Source organism: Ursus americanus, chromosome 6 (assembly GCF_024610735.1).
Source record: "Ursus americanus isolate L20-20 chromosome 6, mUrsAme1.1.p, whole genome shotgun sequence".
Taxonomy (NCBI): Eukaryota; Metazoa; Chordata; class Mammalia; order Carnivora; family Ursidae; genus Ursus; species Ursus americanus.
Window position 1 is genome coordinate 2,768,435 of NC_142132.1, and position 25,238 is coordinate 2,793,672.

The 25,238-nt window shown below is 55.4% G+C and overlaps 1 long non-coding RNA gene across 1 annotated transcript in view; it reads right to left on the bottom strand.

The window, feature by feature from the left end:
- Nucleotides 1-20,181, bottom strand: part of LOC148109750 (uncharacterized) — a 407,130-nt gene extending 386,949 nt beyond the window's left edge. Inside the window, exon 1 of the long non-coding RNA XR_015724660.1 lies at nt 20,059-20,181. This is a non-coding gene — a long non-coding RNA (uncharacterized LOC148109750). The remainder of the gene's footprint in view (nt 1-20,058) is intronic.
- Nucleotides 20,182-25,238: the final 5,057 nt, after the last annotated feature.

Here is a 25,238-nt window from a genome sequence, read left to right on the forward strand (position 1 = left end):
ACAGCCGAACCACGTGGGTCAGCGGGCATTCTGACACGGGTTTATTCAGAAGTGCAGTGTTGTTGGGGTGCCCGGCCCAAGCTGGGGGTGCGGGGTGGGCAGGGCTGCAGTAAATGTGAGTGTGGCCTGTCCCTGACGGCCAGCAGGGCTTTTCTCTGCGAGCAGGAAAGAGAAGGGACCGTGTGAGGAAATCACAGGTACCAGGGGGGCCACGGGCAGTCTAGGGTCTCCAGGGACCCCGTGCAGCCAACCACTGACCTTGCCCTCCCATCATCCACACAACTGACATATTCACACAGACCAGTTAGCCAGCTCCGTACTGCCACCAGGGCCATCACCCCCAGAGCCCCCACCCTGTCCCCCCACCCCCGCCAGCCCCTCCAGGCCCCACACTGCTTCGGCAGCCACCCCCAAGGAACTATGTCTCCGCAGAAAAGCCCCGTCAGTGCAGCCACTCAAGACCAGATGCTACAAGAAGGGAGGGAACTGTCCACACAAATACCTTTAGGGGGGCCCCGACTGCCACACCCAAAGTCAGGCCCTATTAACAGGGAAGGAGGCACAGACCAAGCCTCTGGGGGTGTCTAGGGTCCTCACTGCTGATGGACTCTCTCAAACACCTCCACTGGCTTCCGTTGGCTCAGAGAGTCAGGCCTCTCCTACCCAGCACTCTCTCAGCCTGAGTGACCTTCCAGCCTGCACTGAAGCCCAGCTCGTTTCCACCCTTCACCCACAAAGCCACAGATGGCTCCCACACGCTGAGTGTCCACTCAGGGTCCACGATTTCATATGCATCTTGGGTGACATGGTGGGTTGTGTGCTGGCCTAGTGCCCAGAACCTGGGACTGTGACCTTATTCGGAAATAGGGTCCTCACAGATGTAAGGTAAGGAAATCATCCTGGATTATGTGGGTGGTCCTTGAATCCAGTGACAAGGGTCCTTTATAAAGACAGAACGGAAGACACACAGAGGACATCTGTGTGAGATGGAGGCAGAGATTGAGCTGATGCTGCCAAGGGGCCCGAGGGCCACAGTAGCCCCTCGAAGCTGGAAGAGGCAGGGAGGATCCCCTGGAGCCCCCAGAGGGGGCGCGGCCCTGCCTCACCTTGACTTCAGACTTCTGGCCTCCGGAAGGTGAGAGGATCGATGCCAGTGCGCCGGTGTGTGGTCGTTCGCTGCAGCTGCCCTGGCAGCAAGTACAGCTGGCAAACATGTGGTGTGACCAGTGAGCAAGCAAGGAGCTGCTGTCCTATTTCTGCCCCGACAACACGTCTGGGGAAAGAAATACACAAAAGAGACCGTAGGGAAAACTTTCTGTACTGAGCCACTAGGGGAAACGTCACGGCTCCCGGAGTAACCCTCGTGCAGTCAGGGAACAGAAGTCCTGGCAACAGCAAAGGGACCTAAGCGCTCGGCCCCTGGGGGGTAAAGGACGGGAGCCTCCTGCGCAAATTCTGGCACTGGGTGCTCGGAGTTGCTTGTTCCGAGGAAGGGTTTCCATAGCACGGGGATGGGGTTGCATTGCCACTCTGCAGAGCAGCAAGCATTTGGCAGACAATCCAAAATCACCGAGTGTGCACGAGGCCTGTTTTGCAGAATCCTAAGGGGCAAGGGGAGGAGAGGCAGGAGTCCTACTGAGCACTGGCTCTGTTGCCTGGAGTGGCCGCCCGCTGGCCAGAGACCAGAGGCCAGTTCAACATCTATGATGTTGGGCGGTGCCTTGACCTGAACACTCCCCTCTAGGAAACACACGGTCTTCTGGGACTCCGGCTGGTTTCGGGTTCTTTTGCCTTTTCATAGCAACACACTTCTATTTTTTTTTTTTTTTAATGTGAATGATTTCAAACAAAAGCAGTGATGAAATATACATGAACATTACCATGCATGGCTTTTTAGCTAGAAAAATTTCCTCATGGTTAGAATAACTGCTTCAAAGGGTTGTATAGCTGGGAGCCATTTGATTACGTTAACACAACAGAAACAACATTTGCAGAAAGCACAAATCTGATAACCACGTCGGGACCAGGAAAAGCAGTGTATTAATCAACAAACAAATGAGACATTGCATTCCTGGACACCTCCCTGAAGTTACAAAAGTGTCCACAAAATGAGCAGTGTGTCAAAATCACTGCCAGAGCCAGGCCCTTGGCCCTGCCCTGCCCAGGGGGACATGTGTCCCCTGCCTCCCTGAAGACAACTCTGAGGCCATCTGGGCTCCCGAGCTCCCTGTGGGCTGCTCTGTGGCCTCTGTTGCGGCTGCATCTGTGCTCAGCACCTCCCTTTGCTCTGTCCTGCCCTCAGGCACTTACAGACATCATTCCAGGAGCCCCTTAGAAAAATACCCTGCATGAAAGCCTTTGTCTCAGAGCCAGCTTCCCGGGAGCTGGACCTGTCCTGGCTGAACACCCTCCTGTCCCCATTTCAAGAATCCCATTCCCTCTTCAGTCTCCTCAAGAAATCTGAACTCTCCCATCTCCAAGTTGTTTTCAGACTGTGTTATTTCTACTTCCTCGGGTGTGCATTTTCCTGTGTGGGTTCTCCTCACTTTCTCAGGGCTATGAGGTTTTTGGGGTTTTTTTTTATAAGATTTCATTTTTTTTCAAAGATTTTATTTATTTGAGATAGAGACAGCCAGCGAGAAAGGGAACACAAGCAGCGGGAGTGGGAGAGGAAGAAGCAGGCTCATGGCAGAGGAGCCTAATGTGGGGCTTGATCCCATAACGCTGGGATCACGCCCCAAGCTGAAGGCAGAGGCTTAACAACTGCACCACCCAGGCACCCCAAGATTTCATTTTTTTAAGTAATTTCTACACCCAATGTGAGGCTCGATCTCACAACCCCGAGATCAAGAATCACACGCTCCACTGACTGAGCCAGCCAGGCAGCCCTGGGCTGTGAGTTTCTTACTCTGATTTGTCATTTTTGTTTGCAACTTTTCCTGTGGACATTTTCCCTCTTGCCTGATTTTGCAATTGCCTCAGCCTGACCCAATAGGCTGTAGGGTTAAAGCAGATTTTACAAAAAGAATTTGGGGCTAGAAAAGCCTTGATCTCACCACTCCATCTGGTCCCCTTCCTGGACCTCCCTTTGGTCTCTTTTCACTCACATACACACACGTCCTTTTCTCCAGTCCTGGCCTGGGTGATTTCCTCCTGAACCTGGCTTCTTCTGTTTATGTGCTTATGCGTTTCAGTGTTTGCTTATCACTTGTGTCAGCAGCAGGGGAGGGAGGACCCACTCCCCCACCTTGCCTTAGAAGCCCAGCCCAGCTCTTCAGCAGACAAATCCACATGTTCAAAGGCCCTTCTGCATTGAGTCTAAATCTGCCTCCTCTATGTTGTCTTTATTAGCCTATGTCCACCCTCTGAAGCCACCTAAAAAAGGTTCCCTTCTTCTGATGTCCTGCTAATAGGTGGTCACTGATGGTGGTTCCCATGCCTTTTCAGGCTAAACATCCCTGTGCTGCCTAAAACACAGTTCTGACTTTTACTCCCTAGAAATCTTTCCCTGGATGCACTCCCATGTGTCAATTAATATTTAATTCTCTTAATAAAATTTTCTTAATATAATTCTCACCATTTCATTTCGCCATTGACAAGTCTACTTAGACTCCTAATTTCACTGCCAGAATCCTTCTGTGTTCAAAGAGTTATGCGCCCACGGCTCAGCAATCCCCCCAGGACATCCCTGATAGACGGCCAGCCTGCCCTTCCTGGAATATTCTAGACACGGAGAACACAGTCACCAGCCAGTTCTCAGACCACAGGACAGACACCAGATGTGTAGGTTCTTTCATTGACTCCAAATCTTCCTTCGAAAAGACGAATGTGCAAGGACATCAGATGCAACACTCCTCACTGACAGCTGGGGGAGAGGGCTGCAGGCCAGACGCCCAAACACCCATGAAATAAGGGACAAATTAAGTAAACTGATGTAAATCATGCCGCAAAGAGACGAAATCTGCAAACGCTGACACTGTGTGTCTAATGCCACCAACTGTCCAGGACACGTTGTTATGGTGGGGATGGGGGAGGGCGGCAGTATCATGAGCATGAACTGGTTTCAATATGTGAATACATAAATAAAAGCGTATATATGTGTCCATATTTGTAAATAGCTAGGAGAAAACATCTGAGTGGTTGCTGCCAGCAGCTGACAATGGCTCCCTGTCGGGAAGAGACTAGAAAGGCACAGGGCAGGGCGCCTGGGTAGCGCAGTCGTTAAAGCGTCTGCCTTCGGCTCAGGGCGTGATCCCGGCGTACCGCGATCGAGTCCCACATCGGGCTCCTCCGCTGTGAGCCTGCTTCTTCCTCTCCCACTCCCCTGCTGTGTTCCCTCTCTCACTGGCTGTCTCTATCTCTGTCAAATAAATAAATAAAATCTTTAAAAAAAAAAAAAAAAGGCACAGGGCAAAACATGAAGCAGGTTTTCTGTTTTATTACTAAATACTTTCACAGTGTTTGAACTTCTACTGTGAACATATACAACTTTTGTAAAAAAAAAAAAAAAAAGAAAGAAAGAAAAGAAAAAGGGAAATATATTTTCCAAGGCCATGTGCAAATGAAAAATAGTTCTAGCAGCCCAGGTAAGCATTTGCTCTCTACAGACCTGTGCTAAGAGCACCACGTGCCCATGCTTACTGAGCCTCAAAGCAAGCCTCTGTCACCACCTCCTTTAACAGATGAGAAGGCAGAAGCACAGAGAGGTCAAGTAATTTCCATAGGCCACACAGCAAGAACAGTGCTGGTCAGGATGAGCAGCCTGGCGTCCAACCCAGAGCTTGCACACCCAACCCCTGCCCTGCCAAGGGCTTCTTCAGCCTGAACTTGTGTAGACAATGCTCGAGCACAGGAGGCAATGTCCAGCAGCTGCCCCCTCCTTCACGAGGTGGCCCCAGCACCCTGGCTGACACACATATTCCCTGGTCCCATGTGGGCCCTGAAGGCCAAGGAGACTAGGTCTCACGTGCCTTTGCTCATGAAATCGGCACAGTGCCTGACAGCAGAAAAGACTCAATAAACTCACATTCTAGAATGTTCCAAAATGCATTCCAGATACAGTCATATACATTATGTGTTAAGCCAGGTATCTGAAAGCCTTGCTGTTCCTGAGTCTGTGATGCATAAGTTATGTGGCTTGGAGCATATCCTTATATTCTCTGTGTCCATTTTCTCACCTTTCAAAAAAAAGTACCTCTTGGGCTGCTGTGAGGATTGAGAATTACAGGAATGGGAAGATTTAGCAATGCTGGCCACACAGAAGTGCTTAAGGACTCAGCTAAGTGTTTATGTTTTCTCACAGTTGGACCTGGACTGCCTGGTTGGGGTGGCAGGTGTCTGCACCTCGGAAAGGTGGCTGCTGTTGAGTGACACACCGGGACCTGACATTCCAGCCCCCCCCCAGCAGTCCCCCCCCAAGGGCAGCAGGGCTGAGCAAGGCCCACGTCTGCTCCTACTGTTCCACCAGAGCTTCTTAGGCCAGTGAGGTTCCATCTAGAAGCTTCCTCCTGTTGGTAAACACCTGCCATGTCTGCTCTGCCCGCCCACCTGCCAGAGGAAGACCAACCTCCCATGGGGGAGCCCCTTACGGAGACTGTCTTCAGGCCCAGGGTGCCCCTGGAGGCCAGGCGCAGAGAGCAGACATGTGGGCCCTTCAGAGCCGCCTCTCAAAGCAAATCCCACACTGCCCAGCTCCCAGGGAAGCTCCTCCCCAGGTGAAAGGGTTTCTGCACAGAATACTCCTGATGACTCTTACAAATGCTGGCTAACTGAGTTAATTAACAGAGTGAAAATAATGGTGAAAACAAAACAAGCTAATGCCGCTCTCCATGGCAGCAGCAAGAGGAAAATAAAGCCCTTCAAAATTCTAAGACACGAGCAGACCTATTTATCAGTGCCTGATTAAATACCCCGTTCCTTTGGAAAATAAATTCCCCTAAGTCTTTCCTCGACTAGACCAATAAACTGCTACTTAAGTGTTTTTGTTTGTTTTTTGTTTAAAAGTTTTCCTAATCCCTCACTCTCAGCTCTGAAGCCAAAGGCCTACATTTAAAAACTTAACTAGGGACGAAGGTTTTAATTCCTTGGTCCTCTGTCCTTTCCATTTGTCTCTGTATCCAACAGGGCACCCTGTCCTCTGTCCATGGTGCTGGACGAGGAAACCAGATGGACCAAGACCTGGGGTGAGGCCACACTCCCCTCTGACTAGCTGGTGGCCACAGACAGTCCTGGAATATGAGTAAGTCCCCACTGGGAAGACAGGACAGACACATTTCACCCAAAGAGCCTGTCTTCTTGTCAGCCCACATGCTGCCTCACCCTACCCCGCTCCCAACCAGCAGGCCCCACAGGTCTCCTCAGGGAGACCCATGGTTGAGGGGAAGAGTTGGGGCTTTGGGCTCAGACTCACAGACAAGTGCTCAAATCCTGCCATGCACCCCGTACCTGCCCTCACCTCTCTGAATCTCTGAGTCGCCATCACTATTCGGTTTTGCTGTGAGCCTCCAGTGTGTGTAAAATGCCTAGCTCAGTCCCTGAAACACTCCAGCCCTGACGCGGCCCTATTACTGAGTCTGTGTGCAGCCCAAGGATGCGGAAGAGGCAGGGTCCCGCATGCAGACCTGAGCTTCATCTTGGATGCATCCTTACCCTCAGTTGTCAACAAAGAAAAATGTATTAACCTGTGTTTGATAAGGAAGCTTTCTTACTTGCCAACTTTGATGCATCTTTCCAATATACCAGGCCCTTAATGAAGATGTGTACAAGATTAACACACACAATTAGAAAGAAAGCCTTTTTGTCTCATTCGATACAGATTCAGCTTTTTATTGCACAATTTATAATATCTTCACATTTTCAAAGTCAAGGAACACAGAAAGGGGAACTCAGCATGCCAGAGTGTATCACGTATAATTATCTTTGGAGGAAAATGAGAAGAAATGCATGAGATAAATCTCATTGCCCACTGAATAGTGAAAACCCACAAGAAACAGAAAAATGTCCGTAAGTTTGTGTTCATGAACAAAAACCCTTTAAATTGGCTTCATACACCCTTTGTGACCTTCAAGGATGTGGTGAAGTGTCCTGGCCAGCATTTTGACATGAAATAACAGCATTTAAGGAATCCATAATATCAGATTCTCAATGGGTTTCATAGCCTTGGCTGCCAAGGTCAGAAAGACAGGCAGCCAGGAGCACTGTGCTCAGCCACATTCATCTGTGGGTGGGGTGGGGGCAGGACCCCCATGCGTGCCTGCCTGGGGGTCAGAAGGCACAGGACACTAGCCAGGAGCCCCAGGCTGCCCAACAGGCTGTGCCCAAGACCACCCAGCTTCACGGAACAGATGCCTCCTGCCCTGTGCATTGCCCACTGTGGCCAGAGGCGCGGAGGGCACTGCCTCCCTGAACGTGAAGGAGGCAATGGTCCAGAAAATCACCTGAACCACAGGTTGAGCCAGCGACACTGGGCTTTCTGGCCCCTGCAGCTGGACAGAGATCCTTAAGCAGCCACCATTTCTGAGACAGCTTGGCAAGCCGAGAGTTGCTGCCGAGGCCCGGGTTTGCCCCTGGGCCTTGTGGGGGCACATGAAGGCAGAGCACCCACCAACCAACTTGAAGATCACAGTGGGCATCTAGTGACCCTCTGCCCCTCAGAGCACCAGGCAGGAGACACAGGACCACACTGGAAGAGTTACTGTGTCATCAGCCTGACACCTGCAAGTCCCCCAGCCACCTAACAGGGAAGGGGGAAGGTAGTGAGGAGGGAAGGGAAGAGGGGACATGAAGGGAGAGAGGGAAAGTGTAAGAGGAGAGAGGGGAAGGGGAACAGAGTGGAGGATGGGAGAGGGAGAGGGAAGGAGGTCAGAGGAGGGAGTGAAGAATGGGGGAGGGAGTAGGAAAGTGGGAGGGGAGGGGGTAGGAAGACAGATTGGGAGGGGAAAGAGGGCAGGGGAGGGTTGGGGAGATGGAGGAGGGAAAGGGAGGGGGAAGGAAGGACTGAGGGAGGAGAGGGAAGGAGAGAGAGAGGGAGGCCTAAGGAGTGAGGGGGAGGTAGGGAGACTGAGGGAGGGAGACAGAGGGAGGTCTGAGGAGGGAGAAAGGGGGAGGGGAGAGAGGGGGAGGGAGGAAGGGCAGGCAGGCTTTTGGGCAGACACACCGCAGTGGGAGCTTACAGGAGAGAAACTATTTCTTGTGCAATTCATATAACAAGAGCATTAAAAATAACCTGTGGGAATTATTTTGACTTTCAAGAAACTCTTAAAAGGCTACTTCCTCTCTTCAGGGTAAGATGCTTTCTGATGTTAAAAACCCAGGAAGACAGGAAAGAATGGTCTGTGGGTTCTCAGGGGAAAGCAGTGATTTTAGAGACTGGGAGAAACCAGGAGGTCCAGGTGTTCTCTGGATCCTTAGCCACCAGCAAAGTGGGATCATTTGTTAGTTCCCAGGAAAAACGGGCTCTGGGGGCTGGGGATGCTGCAGACTGTGGGCAGGGGCCCACCGACAATGGGACACATGGAGCACCAGCAGACTGGACAGTTAACAGGGAGAAGGTGGTGAAAATCACGCTGGGTTTATTTTGCCATAATCATGCAAATGAACGGGTTTGTTTGTTTTTTTAAGACTTTATTTATTTATTTGACAAAGAGAGAGACAGCCAGCTAGAGAGGGAACACAAGCAGGGGGAGTGGAAGAGGAAGAAGCAGGCTCCCAGCAGAGGAGCCTGTTGCGGGGCTCGATCCCAGAAGGCTGGGATCATGCCCTGAGCCAAAGGCAGATGCTTAACAACTGAGCCACCCAGGCGCCCGGATGAACGGGTTTTCGAAAGCTTTAGGAGCAAGCAGTGGTGAGCTGAACCTCCTCGCACTTGCCGAGGGGCCCGTGATCACTCCTCCTAGCTCAGCAGACCTTTCCGGGTCTGCGCGCCCTCAGGTTGGGCCCTGGCACCTCCACAGTCTTCTCCCTGCTACTGGGGTCCCCGGCTACAAGACACACTTGGCCCCCCAGCCTGGGGGCCAGTCCTCTCCCCAGGCATTGCACATGGCCTTCAGCCAGACACAGCAGGTGAGCTGAGGACATTAGGCCAACTTCCCAGCTCAGCGAGGAGGCTCAGAGGGCTCCATCCTGGGGGTGGCAGCCCTTTGTCAGGGAGACCTGCACCTGCTTCCCCCCCAGGCCCGACCTGCATGTGCTGGGGCCGCATAGGGGCCAGCATCCCCCACCTCCATCCTTCCTCCAGGACACCAGGCCTCCCTCAGTCAGGGTTTCAGGTGGGAAAAGTGGCTCAGGCTCAGCAGTTTGGCCAAGGCTGTGCCCTGTCCTGGGGGGCCCCCCAGCCTCCAGACTCCCCCGGTTGTGGACAGTGAACAGGCTGCCGGCAGCTTGCTGGCTCTCCCCTGGGATGGCCAGGTCCTTTAATGGACATGCACACAGTGCTCCAGGGTCCAGGGCAGCCCCCCTCCAGCCGCTCACTGCCGGAACTGGGCCTCTCTGCAACACTCCCCACCCCTGCTGTGTGGGGTCCCCTCAGCCCCTGTGGGGGAGGCCACCAGGGAGCTCCTCAGGGGTGCTGGAGCCCCTCACGGCTGTGCCCAGTAACCCCAGGCTCTCCCAAGGGACACACCCGGGGAGGGAGGGGCATCCAGCATTTCTCCCTCACTGGGCTCCCCCACAGCTTCTGGGGGCACCACTCCCCAGGGTCCTGCCAGCCCCTCAAACTCTGTATCCTGAGGAAGTGCTGCCGTGTCACAAATCCCCTTTTCCACCCTGATGTGCTACTGCTGAGGGGCAGCCCCGAGGTGGGAAACAGGCTGACGGAACTGGAGACAAAATTACATGTCCTTGCGATGAGGTCACAGAAGGCCAGCTGAGGACAAAGCAGAGCTGATACAGCTCCCCCCCCCCCCATGGGATGTATGTGACATTCCTCAGGCACCCCTGGCTGCTCTAAAGCTACAGAAAGTTAACCTAGAGAGACCACAACCCTACAAGACAGGAGTCTCCCTCAGTTTACAAATGTCTCAGCGATCTGCTGGAACGAAGCGTTTCTACCAGGAACCCAGCTTCCAGGAGGAAGTGTAGAAACAACTCAATGCCCTTCAGATCTGCAGCCCTCTGGCAGATATTGGAAGCCCGCAGAGTGTAATGTTCCTCCAGGAAGTTCCCAAATACCTGCGCTAATGCCTTGCTGGAGGGAAAAACCACCTTAACTTGACAATGGCCAGGCCTCCGGTATCCTGTGAGTTTTCTTTAACATATGAAAATCCCTTTGAAACCTCCCTTTTCCTCACCTCCCCCAACCCCATAATGTATAATCAGCCACCCCTCACAACCCTGGGCAGCAGCTCTTTCTGCCCTTGGGTCCTGTCCCCGTGTTTTAATAAACCACCATTTTGCACCAAAGACGTCTCAAGAATTCTTTCTTGGTCGTGGCCTCCAGACTCCACCCCACTAAACCTCACCTATACTCCAAAACCACATCCCTTGGGCACCTGGGGGGCTCAGTCGGTCGTGCTCGCTCACTATTTCAAATAAATAAGTAAAAGCTTTAAAAAAATTACATGTCCTTATACCTGCAGCCCATTGACACGTCCTTGAGGCGGCAGAGTACAACACCGAGCTCCCAACCTCCTAATGTTAATGCCTCGCTCGAGGGAAAAACAACTTCCGCCGACAACAGCCAGGCCCCCAGCACCCAGTGAGTCTCCAGCACACAAAATCCTTGGGAGCGTCCCTGAGCTTCACTTCCCGGGCCCTAAAGTACAGAACGCTACTCCTCACAATCCCGGGGCGGCCGCAGCTCTCTCTGCCCCGTCCCCGAGCTCTCATAAAATCACCATTTTGCACCAAACATGTCTTAAGAATTCTTTCTTGGCTGTCGGCTCTGAGCCCCAACAACGCTACTCCAAAAACTACATCAAGCCCCACACGTAGTCTCCCACGCCTGACTGGACAGGCCAGCACGTCCTGCAGGCTGAGGCCCCTTCAGACCCAAACCGGGGAGAGGCCGTGACCTATGGCCGAGAGGGGGGCCTGGGCCTGCAGGGCAGAAGCCCACACTGATTTCAAGGGGAGCGGGGAGCACTAGCCGGCCTTGGGAGGACAGACCCCTTCTGCCGCAGAACCAGAGGATCCCAGACCCTCGGAGGCCCCGTCCAGCATCACAGGTCCTTCTGCTTCCCCTGCAGAGGCTGAGCTTCGCTCAGGGGAGGCCTCCTCCGTCCCTGCTGCAGGGGTGGGGCTCTAGTTGCTGCCAAGGGTCCTCGAACATCCACTGTCCCCTAGTCCTGCCCCCCATGCCCTCCTTGTCACTATGAGCCCCATGTTCCTCCAGAACCATGCGCTGCCTCCTTCACGCACCAGGGCAGCTCCCCGCTGCTGCTCAAAGTTCTCAGAAGGGACCCTGGGTCAGGCGATGCTCCCCCAACCACCAAAGGCTGGTCCTTGCTTCCTGCTCCCAAATCTCACCCCAGCGTCTGCCTTCAGAGTGCACCCCAGGGGGAGCCCACCCTGACTCGGAGACTAGTGTGCAGGACGTTTCTTAGGGTCCCTCTGAGCAGGACCCTCTGGGGGAGGGGAGGAGTGGGGGGTTTGGTCTCCACAAAGGCCTAAGCCCACCCCACACGGAGCTCTGCCACTGGGATGCCTGCAGAGGGGCACCTGGGCCTGATGCTCCAGGCTGACACCGCAAGAAGGGGCACGACCTCCGGCCTGCTGATGGCAGCCCCCGCAGCTGGGCGCATAAACCTTTCCACCAGAACGGGAGCTGGGCACAGCACGGCCTCTTCTACAAAAGAGGGCCCTATGTGTCACCCACTGCTGTGGAGAGCCGACAGAGGGTCTTAGGAATGATGCTGGGCATGAACTGAGATGAGCCGGCCAAGCGGAGACACGTGGTCACCCTAGTTACAGAGACCTTGCCCTGGGACTTGAACAAAAATACTCATTTGAAGCAACCGCACTCACTGCTCAGAGCCGTTCCTCGGTGTCTCTTCGTCACCCTCCAGCTTCTGCGGTTGCCAAGATGTCAAGGGTGCCCTCCCCGTCCATGGGAGGAGAGGAGAAACAACCGGCAAAGGGTCACACCCAAATTCGTGGACAGCCAGCACCCAGCATGTATCTGCCACACGCGTCCCCCATCCCCGTGCACTCGGCCAGCAGCCTGACCTACTACCCGGGGCTGGCGACCCGGCTTACTGAGGGTTCAAGGGTCTTCATTAATGCAAAGCTGACCAGGGCCCCCCCAAAATAATTTTTTTATTTTTTTAAATTGTGGTAAAATACACAGAACATAAAACGTACCGTTTCAGCCATTTTTTAAGTGCACAGCTCAGCGGCACGAAGTCCATCCCCTGCGGCGCAGGCGTCCCCACCATCTGTCTCCAGGACAGTCTCATCCTCCAGACTGAACCTGTCCCCGTGAACACAGAATCCCTTCCTGCCCTGGACACCACCGTCTACTTCCTGTTTCAGATACTTGGAGGGAGTGGAATCCTGCCGCCCTTGCTCCGTGACCCGCTGAGCTCCTTGGGTCCTGGGTGCACCCGCGGCCCTTGGCCCTTCCGCACTTCCCTCCTTCTAACTTAAATGACATCCCACTGCGGGGGGGGGGGGGGGGACAGAAAGCAGTTCTCAGCCTCCAAGGTAGCCCGGGGGCCAGCGGTCGAGGGGAGAGGCTGGTCTGTGGGCAGGGCTGCGGGTCACGGCCATGACCTTCGGGGAGCAGTCTCCTGTCTCCTGAGCTACCCTGTTCTCCAGGCCACTCCGCGAGCAGCTTCCAGACTAATAAAAGCAAATGGAGTTTTAGGTTTCTCCTAATGAAATTATGGGACTTCTGATGTTCGCTTGAAGGAAGAGTTAATTCTGAAATATGGCGCTCATCTGTGGTTATCCTTTCAAGGGGAACAGCACTGCTCGCGGGGCCTGGCTGCGCGGGCACTGCCCGAGGACCCTGCTGACGGGCAGGGCAGGGGAGCTGGCGCTGGGCTCTCACGGGTCACGGGCAGCCCTCCTGCGGCTGCCGGCCTCTAGGAGCCCTTGCACAGAATGAGCAGCCTGGCTGCAGGGGGCAGCGGGGGCGCTCGGAAGTGGAAGCAGCCCCTGCACCCTGCCTGCCCGCCTGCCTGGAACCCAGCCACGGGAAGAGAGCAAGCCCTGGCTCCACGTCATCCTGTGAACACGCTGGGTACGGTGAGGCTGGCAGCACAAGGCAGGGGAGGGCCCAGTGCCCAGGGACCCAGGAGGCTGCAGGGTCACCGACCAGGGACACCCTGCTCCCTGTGGCCAGCCCAGAGCATCCTGTCTGCGCGTCATTTGCTCAGCACATCCCAAGCTTTTGGCTCATCCCCCTAACACATTTTTAGGGACCCCACATGGGCTGCCCTCATGCCACTGTGCAGGCCCAAGCAGCCCCTTTGGGCTCAGGAGGCACAGCAGCTACTGATGCTGGCCCCGTCCCTCCCACCCCTGCCCACACCCCCCAGCCGGTTCGGGCTGCCCAGCAGTCAAGGCCCCTGGCTCCCTCACTCCCTCACAAGGACCCCCCACCCAACAACACCCTCTGACAACTGCTCTCAGGGACCAGAGCACCACACGGCTGTCCCCTCCGCCCTGGACCCCAAAGCCCCTGTTATGTCCATGCTGCTGTTGTCTTGGCCAGCCGGGAGCCACCCCCCACCCTGCCCCCAGCCCCCTTCTGCCTCCCCTCCTGCTACTCAGTCTGGCACCTCCCTCCCTCCAGCGCAGGCCTCTCCTTCCATGGCCTGACTCACTGCTGGTGCACTGCCACCCTGTGAGTGACCCCCGGGGGCTCCACCACACCCTTCCCACCAGCCCCACCTACGGAAGAGCAAACCGAGCAGAGAATGCCCTGACCGCCAGGGCAGCGCAGGAAGGCCTAGCCTGAGCATATCCTTGTTCACAGACGGGGATGCGGTGGGAGCCGCCTCGGCCAACAGGGATGGGGCCAAGTCTCCCAGAGCACACATGCCAGAAACAGCACTTCCTGCCTTCTTTTTCAATCTCCTGGGGCCTCCCTGTGGCCTGATGCCCAGACATGGGGGGAAGAGGGGAGAGGGCCGGTCACGGCCCCATTGGGGGCATCCCCACCCTGCCCCAGTGGGCCTCATGTCCGTGTCTGTGGTCCAGTGGGGCCGCTTCCCTCTGCCCGCCCCCCACCCCGCAGTGCTGGCCCCTCCTGCAGTCCCACCCCCTGGAGAGACGCCGGGGTTCTCTGTGCTCCCCCAGCCAGGGAGGAACCCGTTGGGGGGGGGGCAGTTGTCTCCTCTCCTTCTGGTAGCCTGCCTTCCTCACCCACCTCCCCCTGCCCCCCAAACTAGGCTCCTTCCTCCCCCAACCCCATCCACCCTCTGGTGGGCAGAGAGCCCAGGAGAAAGGAGGGGGCCTCCCTCCCCAGCTCAGGATTCCCAGGAGGCGGCCACTAAAGGCAGACACCTGCTGGGATGGGGGTAGGGAGATACAGGGAGAGTGTACACAGAGGATTAACTTCGGAGAAAGGCCAGCAGAGCTGATATGCAAATATCTCGCAATCTAACATCCCTCTAGGCACAGAGCAACTGAAACCAGATAAAAGCCAAGTGTCACCATTTCCACCTTCCAGCCACTCCTGTAAATCTTCAGAGCCAGGCCTGTGACTTATAAAGCTCCAAAGTCTCATTTCTAAGTGAAGTCCACACTAAAAGGCAGCGCATCTTAGAAAGCAAGCTTCAGGGACGAAGCCGCCGTTGTTGCTCGGGACGAAGCCTTCGGAGCTGGGGAGGGGAGGCCAGGACCCCGCCTGGATGCGGGCCCTGGGATGCCTGATCAGCGCCTGGGCTTCCTTCCGGAAAAAATGAGTATAAGTTAGAGGGTGTTTTTAGCAGTAACTGGATACTTATATTCATGTTCTGCCACCCAGACCTCACCAAGGACAGGGGCCGCTGCAAGCCAGGCGTGCCAGGAAAGCTCCCAGTGGGACTGCCCTGCCCCTTCTCCAGCCTGAGGACAGAACAGGACACACTACTCACAGAGATCCGGGGCTGTGAGAAAGCACAGATTTCAACTGCCCCATCATCTGGTGTCCTTTTCACAATTTCTATTTCGATCTAGGTTTGGAATCAATGAGTCACATGTTTGCACAGGTAGCCAGACGTGTTCCCCACAAAACTGTCAATGAGCAGGCTGCCTCCATCACTGTGTCCTGCTGGTGCATAAGAGAGGATGTCCCATGATGCGGCTTGGGGGGCGGTCCACGCACCTGGTACCATCTCCACGGCGTCTGTCCAGCACAATGACACACGATACTTAGGACATTGGTGTTTGTGGAGAAAGTCGTAGCATCGCTATCCCCTTCCCTACAGAATCAGCTTCTGGGTCAAAGGTCTTCGCCATAAGCACTGAAAGAAATCAGTTCCCAGTTTTTATCTGCTAATGGAAGAAAGATTCTCTTGGTTCACACGGCTTCATGCCTGGAGAAGAAATCTCCGTCTAATCTGACTGGGTCCAGCCAACGTAGAGGATTTGGAGCAGACAGGAATGTGGGGGGCTGGGGAACCTCCCCTCCACTTCGGGGCCCATGGGACCCCTCAGCCTGGTGAGCACCAGCTGGAGCTGCTCCCAGGAGGGCAGGCCCAGATGCCCTGCAGGCCTCCCTCGGTGGGGAGCCTCCAGTGGGTAGATGGGACCAGCCAGTCACTGACCTTGGCCACATCTAAGGAGCGGGGGACTGGGGGCCCTGTTGTGGCCCGCTGCACCCACGGCCCCTCATAGGATCCTGCCACTAGAACGGTCACTCCAGAGTGGGGACTGAACTAAACATGCTCCCAGCAACACTCTGCAAGGTCATGTGCGGGCATCTCAGGGTCTCTCCTGGACAGCACACTGGGCCACACACACTCTGCTGAGGACTGCAGACCCTGGGCCGGAGCTCCCGCCCCAGCTCCCATCTGGACTCAGATGCTGGCCTTCCGCAAGACATCCCAGGGTTGTTGACAGGAACACAAATAAGACACGTTGGAAACGGGCTTGTATCTTCCCACACACATGCATGCACGCACACACACATGCACACACATGCACACGCCCCCACACCAGCCTCTCCTCCCAGACTGCCTGGGACACCGCAGCAGCCACTGTCCCTGCAGCTCAGCTGCACTAGGTCAGGAGTGCAGATCCCACCTCTCCCTCCCTGCACCCTGGCCCCACTCAGTGCATCCTTGCAGCCAGCCCCACTGAGGGGCAGAGTCTCCCTCTGCCCCTGGAACTGGGGCTGGCTTTGTAGCTGCAGAGTAAAGGTCAGGGTTCCAGCTCTCACCTGGGCTCCAGAGGCACTGCACATGCCCACTCCCTTTCTTGGACACCGTGCCACCGTGAGAACAAGCCCAGGCTGGCAGAGGTGGGGAGAGGTGGGATGAGAGGCCCCACAGAGACCAGCCAGGTCAGCTGGCCCCCGCCCAGCCCACATATCCCATGTATGTGAGACCCCCCACACCCCAGCTGGTAGTAGACACATGAGGGCGCAGACAGGGCCAGAGAAAGGACGTGAGGGGACAGAGTGCTGTTATTGTGGCCACAGACAGTTGGTACAGGGAGTGACAAAACACTGACCTATTTACATGAAAGCATAATTAATACCAAGCACTCCCAGAAAGATATGCATCTAATCAAATCGCCCGCCAGGCTGCACAGGGTGGCGCTGGCCTGGCTCCCGCACTCTGGAAACCAGAATTCTGCTGTGATAATCAGGTAAGTGCCACCTGTCCAGACACACCTTTGAAACAGAGCTGGTGAAATCCGATCAAGGTTAGTGGATCATATTGGTATGGATACGCTGTTGTTAAACCACACGATGCCCCTTATGTGGAACTGGGTGAGAGTACCGGCATTCCTCCGTGTTGTTTCTCACAATTGCATGTGAGCCTACGATTACCTCGAGTTTTCCCAAAGACCCACTGGCCTGCACGGGCTGAACAGCACAAAAGGCACGCAGAGGCCAGGCAGCTCCTGTGGAAGGCCACACCCTGGGGAAGCAGAGACACAGAAAGAGAGCGCACATCTGGACCTACTGGGGGTTCTGGGGATGGCAGGAGGGGGCAGCCCGAAGAAGCAAGGAACGGAAGGGCTGCCGGGTTTTGCAGTACGGAAGAAAGAGAAAAAAAAGGCTCCCCCCAGGATGCTCAGTGAAGTCCCCCCAAAACTGCAGAGTCTCATATGGAAATAAACCAAACTTATTACTTGGATAGGTCATTTGAGTTTGGGAACAAGTCTACTTTGCCAAAACGATTCTTCCCTCTTTAATTAAAATCCTTTATTAACTGCCAAGCCAATACTGTTCCCCAAGACAGACAAGATAATGAGCCCACATCCATAGGCACAGGCAGGATGCAGTCCAAGCGGGGGGGGGGGGGCTGGGGGGGCTCAGGAGAGGGGGCAGGCCCCCACAGACACGCCTCCCTCGGGCTGTGAGCGTGGCCCAAAACCAGGCACAAACTGTGGATGTGTCTGAAGATCCCCGTGGGACCCAGGGGGCACAGGCATCCTCCAGCCCAGAACTTTGCAAAGTCACCTTTTCTTCCATGGCGCCCCCATCGCTGGCCAGTGAAAGACAGTATGCATGCCGGATGGAGGAGGCCATCTGGGAGCACAGGGCCCTGGTCCAGCAGGTCTGAGACTTGCTCTCAGTCTGTGTCAGCTGAGCAAGAGCACTGAATATGGAAGGTTTCGGATGCCAGCGGAAGCTGGGCCTCTGCCCCAGGAGCCCTGGACGTAACCCCCAACAGGGAGCTAGGTCAGGGACAAGGTCACAAACGCCCAGAGCGGCCGCCATCCCCACCACAGGATGCCATGGGGACAGTGACTGTCCACCTGCTTGTTCAGGCCCCCAGAGACGGCCCTGACCCCATTTTTTTCACTTCAGTTGAAATACTCCAAACACAGACAAGAACAGAGACCCATATAACAAAAGCCATGTATCTACCACCAGCCTTACCCAATCTTAAAACCATTCTCTCTCCTACCTGTAAGTCTAAAATAAATACCCATGAGTCTACATTGGCATACACAAGTGATTGAATAGACAAATGGGAAGAAGAGAAAAATCCCCCAAAATTTCCACGTAGAAGAATTCCAAGCAGTGTATTAGATACCCCCCTGAAGCCGGCCCTGAAGTGTGGGCTGTGCATGGTGACTTCCTCCCAAAGAAGCAGTCAGCATAGACAGGGGCAGAAGTCAGTATCTGGACAGTGGAGACAGTCATGACCTCAGCCAGGGGATCAAGGTGAAGGTCAGCACTGTAAGTCATGTAGACAGCATGGACCCTCCCTACGATGAGAGGAGAAGCGCACTTTACCTTTGTGGACTCCCTCCCCCAAAACCACTGCCTCAATCTAATCATGAACCTCGGACAAATCCCAGCAGAGCGACATCTTCCAAAATACCTGCCCAGACCCTTCAGACTGCCAAGGTCATTAAAAACAAGCCAGTCTGAGAGGCCGTCACAGACAGGAGGTGCCAAGGAGACAGGACAGGAAGTGCTATGTGGGATCTGGGGCAGAAAAAGGACAGGAGGTAAAACTAAGGGAATGTGGAAAAGTATGGACTTAGCTCATAATGATGTATCAGTATTGGCTCGTTAATGATAAGAAATGAACCACGCAAATACTAGGGGACACAGGGTAGACACCCCATAGGCAGGGTGTAGACACCTGGTAGACAGGGTGTAGACAGACACCGGGTAGGCACAGGCACTCTCCGGTCTACCTGCCCCATGTTTCGGTAAATCTGAAACTAGTCTAGGAAATAAACACTAATTTTAAAAACCTAAACTCAAATGGTCCACACTGTCCCCCAGGGACCCTCGGCTCCCCGCTTCGAGGAGACACTGAAGGTTTACTGGGGCTTAGCAACCGGAAGCCCCATGCGGGGAGCCCACCCCACAGAGGCCAGAGGTCCCTGTGCTGGGAGCCTGGGGCGGCCGTGGTTCGTGTCCTGAGCGCTGCACGGTCCCCTCTGCAGGGGAGTGAGGGGCGCCGGGGGTGGGCCAGGGCTGGGCACTCCCCGGGAGCTGTCAGGACACAGTGCACCGTCTGCCTAAGGCCGTGGCCGGGTCCAGGAGGGGGCGGCAGGCGTCTCACCGCACAAACGCACATCCCGCGCGGACTGGGCCGCCAGCGCCGGAGGCGGGTCCTCCGCGGAGCCGGGTCTTCCGCGGAGCCGGGAGGCGGAAGTCTAGCGCGCCCGCCCTGCGGGGGTCCCCTGCCGCCCGCACCCCCGGCGGCCTCCAGGGCCCTGCTGGTACCGGGCCAGAAGACAACGGAGCCACAGAGGACCTCCGCACAGGTGCGCGGGGTGCGCTCCCAGGAAGCCAGGGAGGGGCCGGACTCCGGTCCCGCAGGCACGCTCACGGCACGGCTCGGCGCGCTCACGGCTTGGCGCGCGCTCCGGAGTCCGCGGGCCGGCTCCTGCGCGCTCCTCGGTCCTCGCGCGCCCCCTGGTGCCCGACGGACGCCCGGCAGGCGAAGCGGGCCGGTTCGGAGAGCGGTACGCAGCGCCACCGCGTGGACACGTGCCGCCTGCGCCAGCCCGGAGACCGCGGCGGGCATGGAGGCCCCTCCGGGGCTGACCCCGCGCTGACAGCTCGAACCCAGCAGCGGCCAGGAAGAGGGAGCACTGGCCGGGCCGTTTTGCACTCGCGGGAACTGAGGCTTGAGAGGTTCTTACTCTTTCCGGACGTGGCAGTTCGCGCCCAACCCTGTCCCTCCGAGGTCACCCCGGTCCTCTGCCCGGCCGCGCGGGCTGGGAAGCTCAGCATCACCGCCGGCCGTCACCCGCCCTGGGGCTGGAGGCACACGGGCGCCCCAGGAGACCCTGAGACCGCGGCACGCTGGGGGCAGGGGCAGGAACCCCACATGGGCAAGCCTCGCGACCCGCTCCGACCCCGACACCTGGTTCCAAGTACGGGCGGCGGCGTGCTTCCCGGCGAAGAGCCTGCGGGCCCGACGCACACACGCCTCGAGACCCCACAGGAGGCTCCGACGCCGCGGGAAGGGGGGGCGCAGTGGGACTTACCTCCCCAGGAGGTGCTCGCACTGGAACCGACCCTTCCAGAAGTGGGGCGTGCCCGGAGCCGGCCCCTCAAGAAAGTTGGCGGCCTGGACCAAGCCTCGGGGGTGGGGTGGGGGCCGGAGCCTGCGCACTCGCTGCCCGCGCCGCCCCGGAGCCTGCGCACAGAGCGCGGCGGTCGTGCTGGGGCGCGCACCTGGGAGCCCGCCGGCCCTCGAGGCCCGACGGAAACCGAAGGTGGGGAGGGCGGGGGCGGACCCAGGGCGGCCCGCCCAGCACTCATTCTTCTAAATTAAAACGCAGCTCTCCAAGTCATTAGCGGGATGTATTTGTCAAGATAAGAGGACAGCATACATTGCAACGTTTCTTTCACTTGATTTGGAACTTCGGTGTTTGCGCACAGGATTAGAGGTTTGCTCCTTAAGTGCCGGCCCGCTCCCCAGGCTGCCCCAGGGCACGACGTCGCCCTCTGGGGCTTTGCCCATCCGGGACCCAGGAGCTCCGGCCCCAGGTGGGAGGGTCCCGCTTTGACCACACGCGCTAGGGCAGCCGGGTGCCAGGACTTAGCCTCAGGAGGCTCTGGCCCCCACCGCAGCCCAAGCACACCTGCTAAGGAGGAATACCACTCGCTGTGTCCAGGAGGGGCGGGGTGGAGCCTGGTTCGAACACCCCCCCCCTCCCCCCCGCTCAAACACTTTCTGGTTAGCGACTTAGGCAAATCTCTGCACCTGCTTCCCCAGGGCAAAAACAGCACCGGTGGTACCCGCTGTGCTGGGTCCTCAGCAGTTTCTCAGTAGCCGGCACTGTGCGTCCAGCAGCGCCTGGCTTCCCATGGAGGGCAGCTTCCGGACCAGTTCTCCCACTTGAGGGAAGCCAGTCCTCGCCCCGACCTCCTGCACCAGCTCTGGACGCATTCGGACCTGCCTGGTCGCATGCAGGCCAGCCCTCCGCCCTGCCCGGTGCCAAGCACCCTCTGGCCCCCCAACTCAGGGAGGACGGGGCCTAATCAGTGTCTCCGCAAGCGGGAGGTTGGACTCTGGAACCATGTGACCTGGACCAGTCTTTCACCTCAGTTTCCCCATCTGTAAAATGGGGTTGACATGCCTACCGGGCAGGGTCCTTGTGAGAATCCAGTGGTTGACCACGTCCATTATTTAGGGCTGTACCTGACGCTTTCACACCAGGTTGTGGTAGCTGTTGTTACACTGAATCATTAACACAGGAATTCACACGGAGGACAGTGCGACCTTGTTGGGAGTAAAGGCGACGTTTCTCTAGTGAACAGTTTCCATCAAGTCCAGAGAGAAGGTTCCTTAGCAGGGCAGTGGTCACACTAAGTGGCTCTTGAACAGAATTTCTAGGAAGGAGCAGGGGCGTCAGGGGGTTAGGGGTTGATCCCTGGCCCTGTCACTCCTCGGACCGCTCGCCCTGAAGCACGGCAGGCTCCGTGGGCACAGCCCTGCCCTCAAAAGGGCCCACGCTAGTTTCATGCTCTGTTGCCTGGAAATTCTTCCTGATTTTAGCTTTGCACGTGTGTTTTGTATGTGAAGTGCAACGGGATAGTGGGGCGTGCCGGTGAGAAGAGACACGTGCAACATGCAGGTCCACCTGTGCGCCCGGGCACCCCACCCGCACGCAGCATGCCTGATGCACCGTAAGCGCGGGATCCCAGCGGCCCTGGTGCAAGAGAGGTCAGTGGGACGCAGAGCAAGTACAGGTGAGCTTAGGACGCCTATGACGCAGTAGCGGGCCTCAAGCAGCCCCAAGCAACCATGCTTTCCGTGCAAACCAGAACCTGCTTCGTGCACTGAAAGAAGGCAACGGCAGTCTAAGAAATATGACCAAGGAACTCTGCCTGTCCTTCTGACTTGTCACCCCTGTGCTAGCTATCCACGTGCAGTGAGCCTGCAGTGAACCTGACGGGAGGAGCGAGGCAGCATCCCATCCTCCTTCCCCGTCATCACCGCTGGAGGCGGAGCATTGAGAGAAGGTGCACCAATCAGGAATAGGAAGTCTGGTGCAGCGTTTCCAGAGTTCCGGTAACAACAACACGCATGCTGGAGCTATGGGAAACAAACGGCGACGTCAGGGATGTCCCACATACACGTCAAATGCTCCGACGTTGCGCCGCTGCGAGATATACAGAAAAATGGACTCGTGCTAATAATTTTTAACTCATAACGTTAAATTGAAAGTTTTAAAAACTAAAACAGTTTTGTTTTAGCCTAAGGGCACTTTTTTCCTGCTTTTCATTTTAGGTTTTTGTTGTTTGGTTTTTTTATATAAGAAAGAGCATGCACAAGCAGGGGGAGGGGCAGAGGGAGAGGCAGACTTCTGCTGAGCAGGGAGCCTGCCCCAGAGGGAGGGGCTCCATCCCAGGCCCCTGAGATCATGACCTGGGCCGAAGGCAGCCAGGTGCCCCTTCCTGCTTTTTGAACAAGGGGCCCAAGTTTTCACTCTGCACTGGGCTCTGGGAATTACGCAGCGGGCCCAGCGCTCAGGCCCCTCAAGTGATGTAGCGGGCCCCTTCCCCGCGGCAGGATGCGCCTTGGAGAGCATTCTCTTACTTAACAGGAATGTGCTCTCTTGGGAATGGAGGGCTGTTATTTGGCACAGAGGCTGACCTGGAAACCCCAGCACTGTGCCCAAGGGCCACCACCTCCAACACAGCTCTCCTTCGGGAGGGAGGGGCTCTTTGAGGGTATGCAAACTCCTTCCTTGTTTCATTCTGTCATGGTCCTTTTTGCAAAACACAACACACAGAGAATACTAAATTTAACTCCTATAAAAATACCATGCGTCCCTTCTTCCTGAACAGATGTCCACACCCAGATCCAAGGCCTTGGTGAGAGGCTAGGCTGTGTCTGAGGGGAACACTGGCTCCTCGAAAGGAACCCTTACCAGGACCACAAGGCAGGCAACCCCCAGAAAGGACAGGCTCTCTCTACAGGAGTTCCTATGGGAGACTTGTAACTTCCTCAAATAAAATTCGGCGTTTGAAGGAAAGATTGAATAATATGATCTAGTATGATCTACAAATGATAGCCATTTAGATGTGGGGGTATAGAAGCCTTTTATGGTCACAATTTACTGAGTCCTGGCACTTAATTTTTAAGAAGCCACAATCCTAATACGGATGTAAAACTGCTATGTCATTTCAGAAGCCAGACTTCTGCAAGGAGACTCGCCGGCGTGGCTTCCTGTGGCGTGTGGCCTGCTCAAAGCACAGCCTCGGGGTTGGGATCAGGTCCTGGTTCAAATCCTAGCTCCTGGTCCTGGAAACTTGCAGTAACATAGATGCACCAGGAGTCCTTCCACAAAAGATGCCAAAATGAGCCAGCACATGGGACCCAGGCACACGGCCAGCACACAGGCACTCCCAGTCACCCTCCTGGTTGGGCGCCTGTCCTAGTGAACTCCTGTCCTTCGAATATGGACATCTGTAGGTAGCAGACAAAGCTCCGTGGCAGGGGAGAGAAAGAAAGCCAAGACTCTGAAAACAGGGTGGGGATAACCAATTATGAAACCTTGTCTTTGGAAGCAACCATTCCAGTGAATGACGTATCAATAAGTTATTTCAACTTCTGTGTATTCCCAGAACCCAACATGTGAAACACGTTTAAAAAAATGAATTTATCTGCAAAAAACCAAATTACTTTTCCTTAGAAAGAAAAGGTTTGGATTTTGGTAACAAGTACCAATTGTCAAATTTAAGAAAACGGATTTTAATTAAAAATTAAGTCAGAAATTATGTTTCATATTTCAGTCTTAAGCTTTTAACTGTCCTGTGACCACAGGCCAGGTCCATCTGTATGCTTTCCAGGGAGACAAGGGGTGATGACTTGTCAGGCGCTTCAAATGTACTGCAGTTGTTTTACTGATCAGTTAAACTTTCCATGACTACAGTGTTAAGTTAACTTAAGTTTTCCTTAAGTTATTAAAATGATTTTCTATTTATAAAAATATAAATTTTTAAAAATCAATCTCATAGAAATTAAAAATATAGGTAAAAAAATCCATCTCAATTTCCAACTCCTCAGTAAGATTTTTGTAGATTGAAAATGGAAAACCATGGTTTTCATCCTTCTTGAGCAAGTCATCCGTCAGTCAGGACGGACAGGGCCTGGAGTTCCCGACTCCGCAAGGCTCAGAGGTCCCACAACAGGACACGAAAATGTGTAAGCTGCCGCGAGGGCCGAGCCAACCCTCCCTCCTGTTCTCAAGAGGGACACTGACATGATTGTAGCAACTTCCGACACATTTGCCTATGAGGCCTTCAAGTCCATCCTCAGCCTTAGAGATACTTGGATCAGCGGGGAGGAAGGGTTACCTGCCCTGACTCCGGGCAGAGGCAGCTCCAGCGAGAGCAGTCCCCATCCCTCCTGTTCACATAAAGGCAATTTAACTGCACACCCTCACTGGGGAGGCTTCATGGCAGCAGTGGGCCTCAGCCTTAGGGTTACAGGTAATCCTGGAGGGGGACCCCACCTCCAACCCTACAGCTACACCCTTGAGCAAGTTTTGACATTCCCGCGCTCCTCCCTGCACAGAAGTCCCAACTCCTCTCATTGTTGGGCCCCCCCCCCCGCCATTTTTGGTTATGAAACAAAATCAGAGCTTAAAAAATGGGGATGGTCCATTCCTGCAGGCTTTTCTCCCCAAGTGAATGCCAGTTCTCTAAGAACACTTCCCTTGAAAGGAAGTTGCCTCCATCCTGGACAGACAAGTCAAGAGGAGTTACCCCCCACCCCTTCCTCCAGGCCTTTCTGGAAGGGCAATCCTGAGGATGGGGGTTAACAGCCCAGCTGCCCCTTGCACCCTGCAGATTTAACCACCTGCCACAGTCCCTCAGGGCCCCACGTTGAGCTCCACTTTACAAGGAAACTCAAGCACAGAGAGTCAGCTTAACAGGCAGAGTTAGGATACACAGAGGACCCTGCTACCCAGACACACACCCCTACTCCTCCAAAACATCCAGACTCACTAAAATCCTCCCACGGCACCTACCTGGAGTCCCTCCCACCACAAGCTCCCAACAAAGCTTGGACAGGGTAACATCCAAACGACACAGTCACCTTACCCTGGGGGCTCAATGGTCTCTCAAGCACCGGGAACAACTTTCTCTAGGATTTATAGATGGGAGAGAGAGAGGATTTCAACTTTGATGAAATATTACTACAAAGGTA